The sequence below is a fragment of the Oryza glaberrima genome, chromosome 12 (genome assembly GCF_000147395.1).
Source record: "Oryza glaberrima chromosome 12, OglaRS2, whole genome shotgun sequence".
NCBI lineage: Eukaryota > Viridiplantae > Streptophyta > Magnoliopsida > Poales > Poaceae > Oryza > Oryza glaberrima.
The window spans coordinates 7,493,853-7,503,516 of NC_068337.1; the positions used below are offsets into that span (position 1 = coordinate 7,493,853).

Here is a 9,664-nt window from a genome sequence, read left to right on the forward strand (position 1 = left end):
CTCCGGCGATCTTTAGCGGAAACGGAGGGGCGGACGAGGACGGCGACGACTTGGCGACCACGACGGTGACCTCCCCGAGCGGCGACGACGACCGGAGCGACGGCGGCGCACGGCTGGAGTGGCGGCGGCGACGGCGGCGTGAAGTCTCACGGTGCTAGGGCGCTACAGACGGCGGCGGACGAAGGCGATGGTGGCGACGGGCAGAGGGGAGCTCGGGGTACCTTTTATAGGGGCTAGGGAGCGACGACGAAGGCCCACGGCGACCGGCGACGGGATGGAAAACTTAGGGTTCGGAGGAGAGAGACCGATCCGAATCGAACTCAAATCCACGGATTTCCAAAGTGAATTAGCCGACGATTCCAAAAGAGAAAAGATAGAGGAGATCGAGAAGATCATTTCCCCTCTATTGATTTCACCGGAAACGGAAAGACACGGCCGAATTTGGAAGGGGCGGCGGTGCTAGGGTTCGGCGCGGCGGCGGCTGGAGGTAGACGACGACTGACAGGTGGGACTGTCAGCGACCGAGGGCGCGCGCGCGTGGGCGGCTGCGGCCGGTCTGGGCCGACTTGGGCCGAGGGAGAGAGAAAGAAGGTTTTGGGCCGACTTTCTGCCCAAAGCCAAAAGAAGACTTTTTAAATCTTTTTCATTTTAAATTATTCATGAAATGCAATTCCAATTAGCTCAAATAAATCCCATAAAAATCTAGGAATTATAGAATTAAGCAAAGTATTTAATAAAATTTTATCTGGCCCCGTTTTATATTGGAATTTATTATTTAAAATTAGATCTTCTCTTCTAGGCTTTTAAAATAAATTCTAATAATTCCAATTAAACAACAATTTAAATATTTGGGATTTTTACGGTGTGACAGCCACACCCCAGTCTGATCGGCTCCTAAAGGAAAAAACAACTGTTTATAATAACCCCAGTCTGACCGGCGCCAAAACCACTTCCCCAATTATCTGCAAAAATCAAAACCATTTATCTCACATACTAATTGTTCATCACAAAATAATAATCAAACAAAATTTGATTTTACAATCTCCTCCTTGATAAACACATTGGCAACCCCATCAAAAAAATGTTGTTTTGGTGTTTGGAAAAATAAAAACAAAGAAGTAGTGAAAAAAACATCGGAGTGCTCAAAAATTCAGAAGAAAACTTATAACACTTTTGAAAAGAAAGAAATTTCTCTTAGCGGAAAAATATGCACATTTCTTATCCCTCCTCCCCTTTTGACAATGATTTCATCAAGCATTAGCATTATGATCATTTTATTAACATTCAAGAGCTTGGAATTATAAATTGAGCAATTCAAGTCATTTGTCACAATAAAAAGAAGATAAACTTATCAAGTAGATAGCAAGCATGCAACAAAAGATATTACTAGTAAGATCAAATCAACAATTAAGATTTATGATTTCAAACAATTTATAATACAACATATTCAATAGAAGAGAGGTTGAATAGAAAAACCCCTGCATATATACCTATTGCATTAATACTCTTTCTCAAATTAACTCAGTCACAAAATAATCGAGAGAACTTTCAACATTTATTTGAGCCTTTTGTGCTCATTTTAGCATAATCTCTCAATTATTTCGGGTACGTCTTTGTCGTCAAGACTATTTCCAAGAATTTGGCACCCATTATTTTCCTCATCGCAAATGCATCCTTGTCGTTAAGACTGTTTCTAAGGATTTGGTATTAATTTCTACCTCTCGTAAAAGTAAATACAAGCAATATTTGCAATTGCGGCATTTGGAACAAATAAAGAGTAATTTAAGGAAGGAAAAAGTACATGTGACAATCTAGTCAGCATTTTATTAATTACCATCCGCCCTTGAATCTGAGACGGAATTTCTGTGATTCATAGTCTAGTACCTGGACTAGCCTCATCAGGAGTGACTTCACAAGTCTCGAAATTTTTGTTAGTCTCTGAAACAAGTACACTGTAACCACGAGAATGTCTCGAAATTCCATCGGTAGAATGTGCCTCAAATTTATCCAAATTTTTAGATTTCAAGACAAAGAACTTGCAACCCAAAACACGCAGATGGGAAACTTTAGATTGATGTCCAAATCGAAGCTCACAAGATATTTTCCCAAATATAGATCTCAAGAAAACACGATTAAAAATATAACATGCAGTTTTAACAACTTGAGCCCAAAATTTCCAAGGTATATGACACTAATCTTGCATTGTCCTAGCCATCTCAATCAAAAAATGACTTTTTCATTCAACAACACCATTTTGTTGAGGAACACTAGGAGAAGAAAATTGATCTTCAAGTCCTTTCTCATTGCAAAATTGTTCGAAAGAAGCGTTTTTAAATTCACCATGATTATCGCTTCGAATTATTTACAAAGAACCAGAATGTTCAAAAGCCAAACGAAAGTAAAAACTCAGAAAGTGTTCAAAAGTTTCCTCCTTAGTCACCATGAAGAAAACCCTAGAATATCTAGAAAAATTATCAAGAACATCCAACGCATACCACTTTCCTCGAACATATTGCACTCTAGCTAGACCAACAATATCCATAGGTAATAGTTGTCCTACTGCATCCTTCATCACATAAATAATAGGAGCATGTGAAGAAGCATCCATCTTCGCATGACGAGACGGCGAACAAACCAAATCAGGCATGGGTTTAGCCCGCCCGCATGCAAAAACAGTGATCTTCCCAGACCTTTTCGTGCAGACAGGTCACCCTACAGCATTCGAAGATGGTTTTTGGCCGCCTACAAAAATCCTTTCAATTATTGTTGCACTGACCGTAGGGGGCCTCTTCGCCCGCGGATCCGACCGTCTCAGCCGCCCCCAGCCACGCACCATCTGGTGCTGCCTCGTGGACTACGAGGCTGCTGCCGTCCCATCAGCTCGCTGCTCGCCACCATGGGAGCCCCAACCATTTCCCACGTTGTCTCACTGCTAAACCCATAAACCGTCACTGGTGACCTCTCATGCCCATGTGCGCCCTACATACTGAATAGAATGCCCGGGATTCTGGTGACCGGCTCTGATGACGACGAGGAGGAGAGGGGGAGGCGGGGAGAGGGAGCGGCGGCTTGGGGCCCCGCCCAAGTCACCACTGCTCGAGTGACTTGGGGGCAGGCAAGCTCTCATGCGCTGCAAATATGTGGCACTTAAAACTCTTCGTCTTAGGAATAGGAAGCATGGATATTTACACGTCTTCACGAAAGCATAAGTTCATGACGTGCCAAACATACAAATCGATCCAAATGTGTCCACGCAAGGAAATCAATCCATGTATGCTCAATTTGAATGTTCGCACTGTGAGTTGGATTTGGTGGAAGCGATCGCACTGATCCTGTGTGTCGCCTGTGTGTTAACGTATGACGGGAAAAGTCCCCACCGTGGCTTTTACAGGAGGCGCAGCTCTGGAACAAACCAGAACCGAATTACAAGGAGATAAGATGCATGCGATAACAGAAAACAGAAAACAATCTCTAACTAATCAGCTGTCATCGCATGCAGGTTGTTCTGGACGTGAATGGCTAAGCCTCATCCAAAACTACATGTTATCTAATACCCTTTCTCAATCCTGACCGTACAAGGTTCAGGTTGCCTTTAAAATTTTCCTGGAGTCGAACTGATAGTGGCTTTGTAAATCCATCTGCAACTTGATCATTAGTTGACACAAAATCAATTTCTAGAAGTTTCTGACTTACTCTTTCTCTGACAAAGTGATAGTCAACTTCTATATGTTTTGTGATGCGGACATCACTACCTCGGATACACACAACAATCCTCCAACGGTCATTCAAGGACCGATAACAAGAGCTCGTGCGCGACAATTAAATTTAGAGGTGAGCTCGTTCCTATGTTCTTCTTTGTATGAATTCGAGAATAGATTGCTACCTAATGATTATATTGTGATTAGGAACAATGGAGGGGACAAGGAGACACTTGGAGAAGGACTTAGAGCCATGGACGATCATCGAGGATGTCCAAGTCAAGGTGGAGGCCCAAACCAAGTTGACGTCGGGTGCAATTCGGAGTCCAGGACTAGTCTGCACTAAAACGGGCGCCCAGGTCGCATACGTGCTAGGATTGGGGTGTTTTTTATATGGATGGAAAGCTAAGAAGATAACCTTTCCAATGGTTTTGGTCCACATCCAAATTCTTTCCGAGTCAATGGGAATTGACCGAACAAGTTGACCTCCAGAATCTGTCCCGGTGCTACGTCACCGTATTTGGGCCTTTGGCCCATGTATCGTGTTGGAACCCATTAGGGTTGCGTCGAGAGGGGTTTGCACGACTCTAAACTCTATATAACAGTACCCACCGCCATCTGTAGGTTTTGGGGTTTTGCTTAGATTAATCTGTCGAGAACAGTTTCGCCGCTAGATCGGTTTGTAAGACCCCAACTCGTGAGCTTAATCATTCATCTGCAATTTTGGTTGTTTTTCTATCTCGTTCTTGTTTGTGTTCTTCGATTGGCAAATAGGGATTAGCCTTCTCGGCGAGGTCATCCGCGTTTCGACACGGGTGATAACCAGAGGAGACGTGGTGTTGCGATTGCTGGGCTCAAGAGCGTGCGCGTTCAAGAAGCCGGATCGATGTGTGTCGCGACTCCGTCCAAATCGTTGTTTATCAGAACCTTTCGGAAGATCGGGAAACCTAGTGCACATCATTTTGTTCTGGCATGAAACACTGGATTTGCTGACAGATATTTAGCTCCAAGGTTATCACACCAGATTCTAGCTGCTCTAGGGGTTTTAATCCCCAATTCAGCAAGCAAGGTTTGTACCCACATTATTTCTGCAGTAGCATTTGCAATTGCTTTATACTCAAACTCTGTACTGGACCTGGAAACAGTGGCCTGTTTCCTAGTACTCCATGATACTAGATTTGATCCTAAGTATACTACAAAACATCCTGTTGATCTTCTATCATCAAGGCTACCTGCCCAATCTGCATCAGAAAATCCACTAACAAGAGTAGAATCTGACTTATGAATTTTCAGTCCCAACTGTGTATATTGCTTAAGGTATCTAAGTATCCTTTTAACTGCAATTCAATGAACAGTTGTAGGAGCATGTAAAAACTGACACACTTTATTAACTGAGAAGGCTATATCAGGTCTAGTGAGAGTTAAATACTGCAAAGCACCAACAACACTCCTATACTGAGTAGCATCAACATCTCCCAGTAAAGTACCTTCATGCAAAGAAAGTTTTTCACTTACTGACATAGGGGTATTTGTAGGCTTGCAGTCCAGCATCCCAGATTTCCTCAAGAGGTCAGTTGCATACTTATCCTGAGTCAAAATAATGCCATCTCGAACTTTGCTTACTTCTATACCCAGAAAATAGTGCAACTCACCTAGATCTTTCAGTGCAAACTCTCCTCTTAGATCCTGAAGTAATGCAGCAGTCGCCCTCTCTGAAGAACTGGCTACAATAATGTCATTAACATATACCAAAACGAACATAGTAATCCCTCCTTTGTTCAAGAAGAATAATGAGGTGTCAGCTTTAGATCCAATAAAACCAAGATCAATCAACTTTTTACTTAACCTTGAAAACCAGGCTCTTGGTGCTTGTTTCAGCCCATACAGAGCCTTGTCCAGCTTACAAACAAAGTGTGGCTTAGTTGGGTCCTCAAAACCTGGAGGCTGGTGCATATAAACTTCTTCTTCTAGATAGCCATGAAGGAAAGCATTTTGTACATTTAACTGTCTGAGACTCCAACCTCTAGAAACTGCTAAGGACAAGATAACCCTGATTGTGGCAGCTTTAACAACTGGGCTAAAGGTGTCCTCATAATCAATGCCATATCTTTGTTTAAACCCTTTGGCTACCAAACGTGCTTTATATCTATCTAATGTACCATCAGCTTTTCTTTTAATCTTATAAACCCATTTGCAACCTATAATGTTCTTCCCTCTCTGAGGAGGAACTAAGTGCCAGGTTTTATTTTTGACTAAAGCTGCATACTCAGAATCCATAGCTAATTTCCAATTATTATCTTTTAGTGCTTCTATATCAGTTGTAGGTTCACCAAATTCAATAAACCAAGAATTTTTGTATCTAATAGTACTATCAGTGTATACCTTTTCCTGCGAACACCACTTTGCGACCTTGTGCACGGCCTATCTTGCTCCGGCAGGACACTTGCCTCCTCTGTGCTGTTGCCACTGCTGCCATCATTGCCTGCGCTGCTGTTGTCTGTGGGTGAAGTCACATCTGCCCCCTGCACTGACAGACGGTGAGCATCAGGAGAAGAGGAGCCAGTAGCCGGCTGCCGCGTGTCGACGACCAGGCGGGACCGCGCAGCATCGCCAGGAGATGGAGGACAAGTGTCACCGAGGGAGTGGTCTGCAGGGGCATGGCCGCCACTGCCATGCCGAGCGTCGTCAGACGTAGATCCCGGAGCCAAATCTGAATGATTTTCCGCGCCGGATGGATTTTCTGCATCAGGTTTAGCTGTAGTATTGTCCTGTAGCTCATTTTCAACAGTTAAATTAGTAGGTAATGGATTAGTCATATGGTTAAGCACTGGTTCATCCCCTTGAGATCGCATTGGACTAAACAAATCTGAGGGCATGCAAGAGATTTATCTCAGCCCGAAGTCTAGCACCTGCATTGGCATGGAGCTCAGAAAAAGGAAAAATTGTTTCATCAAAGACAACATCCCTTGAGATGTAAACTCGCCCAGTGGAGACCTCTAGACACTTGAAGCCTTTGTGCATATTGCTAAAGCCAAGGAAGACACAACGCTTGGAGCGAAATTCAAGTTTGTGCTTGTTGTACGGTCTAAGATTAGGCCAACATGCGCACCCAAACACTCTTAAGGAGGAGTAGTTTGGTTTTTGATGATACAATTTTTCTAGAGGAGTCATATTTTGGATAACTCTACTAGGAACTCTATTGATGAGATAGGTGGCGGCTTGAACAGCTTCATCCCAAAATTTTAGAGGCATTGTGGCATGGGATAGAAGAGATAGAGCTACCTCTACTATATGACGATGTTTTCTCTCAGCGGAACCATTCTGTTGATGGGTGTGAGGACAGGATACATGATGCACAATGCCAATCTTTGAGAAGAAAGAATGAAGAGATTGATATTCACCTCCCCAGTCGGTCTGCATGGCTAAGATTTTTCTATCAAAAATGCGTTCTACCATGACATGAAATTCCTTGAATTTCTCAAGTACTTGGGATTTATGTTGTAGAAGGTAGATCCAAGTAAATTTACTAAAATCATCAATGAAACTAACATAGTATTTCTTTCTCCCAACAGATTCTGGGGCAGGACCCCATACATCAGAAAAAATAAGTTCTAGGGGATGTTTAGAAACACTAGTTGAAACAGGAAATGGCAACTGATGACTCTTTCCTTGCTGGCAAGCATTACAGACCGACTCATTTGATGACTCTGAACAAGGGAGTCTAAATTTATTGACTACTTGTTTAACAACTGAAACAGAGGGATGACCTAGACGACTATGCCACCGATCTAACGACAACTTGACGGCGCTGAAGGCTTGCTTCGTAGAGGACTGTGGCAAGGGGTAAAGCCGGCGCCAAGACCTTCCCTTAAGAAGAGTTCTCCTGGTGATTTGGTCCTTAAGAAAGAAATAATCACGATGTAATTCAAGAAAAGCAGAGTTATCATCAACTAAGTGATGTACAGAAATGAGGCTTTTTTTGGTTTGAGGAACATATAGAACCTTTTTAAGATGAATATTGCGATTAGGGGTATGAACAGTGGTATGACCAATATGACTTATATCCATACCTGTTCCACTGGCAGTGTGGATGTGTTCTCCTCCATTGTACTTCTCTTTCACAGTGAGTTTGTCCAACTCTCCTATGATGTGGTCTGTAGCGCCAGTGTCGATGTACCAGTTGGTATCCACACCATAGGAACTTGTAGCGGCTGCTGCAATATGTTTAGGGTCAGGCACATAATCCTCATCATACCTATACCAGCAGTCGGTCGCCATATATCCACGCTTGAAGCAGACTTGGCAGGTGGGCCGCTTGTCAGCTCCTCCTGGCGCACGTCCACGCCCACGGCCACTGCCACCGTTGCCACGGCCGCGGCCGCGTGGCGAACCATGACCACCATTGTTGCCATCACCTCGCCCTCCAGTGTTATAGTTGTTGCCGCGGTTCACAAGATTAACCGAGGTTTCTTGCGTTCCACGGTAGAGAGCTTGGCGTGCCTCAAAATTCAGCACCTGGGAGTACAGATCTGCTACCGTGAGTGGCTCAGATCGAGCACACACGGCTGACACCACCTCGCTATAGCCTTCACCAAGGCCAGTGATGATGTACTGGATGAGTTCCTCTTCATCAAGAGGACGGCCTCCTACCATACTCATCTCATTGCCAAGAGCCTTCATCTTGGCAAAGTATTCTGGAGTAGTCATCGCGCCTCTCTTCGTGTTGGAGAGAGCAAAGCGCGTGCTGATCGATCTTGCTCGAGTGTGAGTGGAATACATCCCCTCGATTGCTCTCCATGCTTCAGCTGCTGTTTCACATGTAGAAACTTGCATCAAGACATCCCTTGATAGAGATGAAAGGAGATAGCCTAGGACCTGCTGATCCGAGGCCTCCCAATCTTCATATGCCGGATTCGGCACTTTTGCTGCTTTGCCATCGGTGGTGATGACCACCTCAGCGTCTGGTTTCTTCATGGCACCGGTGAGGTGTCCTTGCAGTCGCGCCCCCCTGATGGCGGCGCTAACTTGCGCCTTCCAGGGAGCGTGATCCGCCTTCCCGAGTTTCTCTGAAACAGGGTGGCCTTGAAGTGGATTGGCGTTTCCTGAGGTAGATGACGACGCCATGAGATTTGAACCGAGAAAACGGATCAGAGCTCTGATACCATGTGAGTTGGATTTGGTGGAAGCGATCGCACTGATCCTGTGTGTCGCCTGCGTGTTAACTTATGACGGGAAAAGCCCCCGCCATGGCTTTTACAGGAGGCGCAGCTCTGGAACAAACCAGAACCAAATTACAAGGAGATAAGATGCATGCGATAACAGAAAACAGAAAACAATCTCTAACTAATCAGCTGTCATGGCATGCAGGTTGTTCTGGACGTGAATGGCTAAGCCTCATCCAAAACTACCTGTTATCTAATACGCACATGCCCAAATTTGGAAACCCTGCCCATTTCTTGTGTCAAACAAGTATAGTAAGACTTTTTTGGTTACTGAGAAGGTACAACAACTATTATTAAAAATTCAGTGAATGATACCAGAAATTAAAAATATGATGACGAATGCCTCCCTATTATCCTCAAGGTGCCTTCCCAAGTATCATAAAAGAACTCAACTATTCTCTCCATTTTTAATAGGCCAAATTTGCTATAGGACACTCAAAAAACGTGTAATTAGCTGTGGGACACCTTAAAAGCGTGAATTTGTCCGAGGACACTTTAAAAATATGGTAATTTATTGCAGGACACTGAACGCATTAAAATATAATATCCATCCAATTGATGAGACAGAAAGCAAACAAAATGACAGTTTTGCCCTTATTCTTCGCAATCCTCCATCGATTCCCCAATCCATCTCCGACCGACCAACCCCAATCCCCATCACCCCTTCAGTACACGGCGGCTACTGTGGAGCCTAGAGCCGGCATGGGTGGAGGCTTTGAGGGGCGTGGCGCCGGGTCCCTGCCT

The 9,664-nt window shown here is 44.2% G+C and overlaps 1 non-coding gene across 1 annotated transcript; it reads right to left on the reverse strand.

Moving 5' to 3' along the window:
* Positions 1-8,197: 8,197 nt before the first annotated feature.
* Positions 8,198-8,336, reverse strand: LOC127758284 (small nucleolar RNA Z247). Its single transcript, XR_008013706.1, has one exon. It is a non-coding gene; the product is annotated as a small nucleolar RNA Z247 (small nucleolar RNA).
* Positions 8,337-9,664: the final 1,328 nt, after the last annotated feature.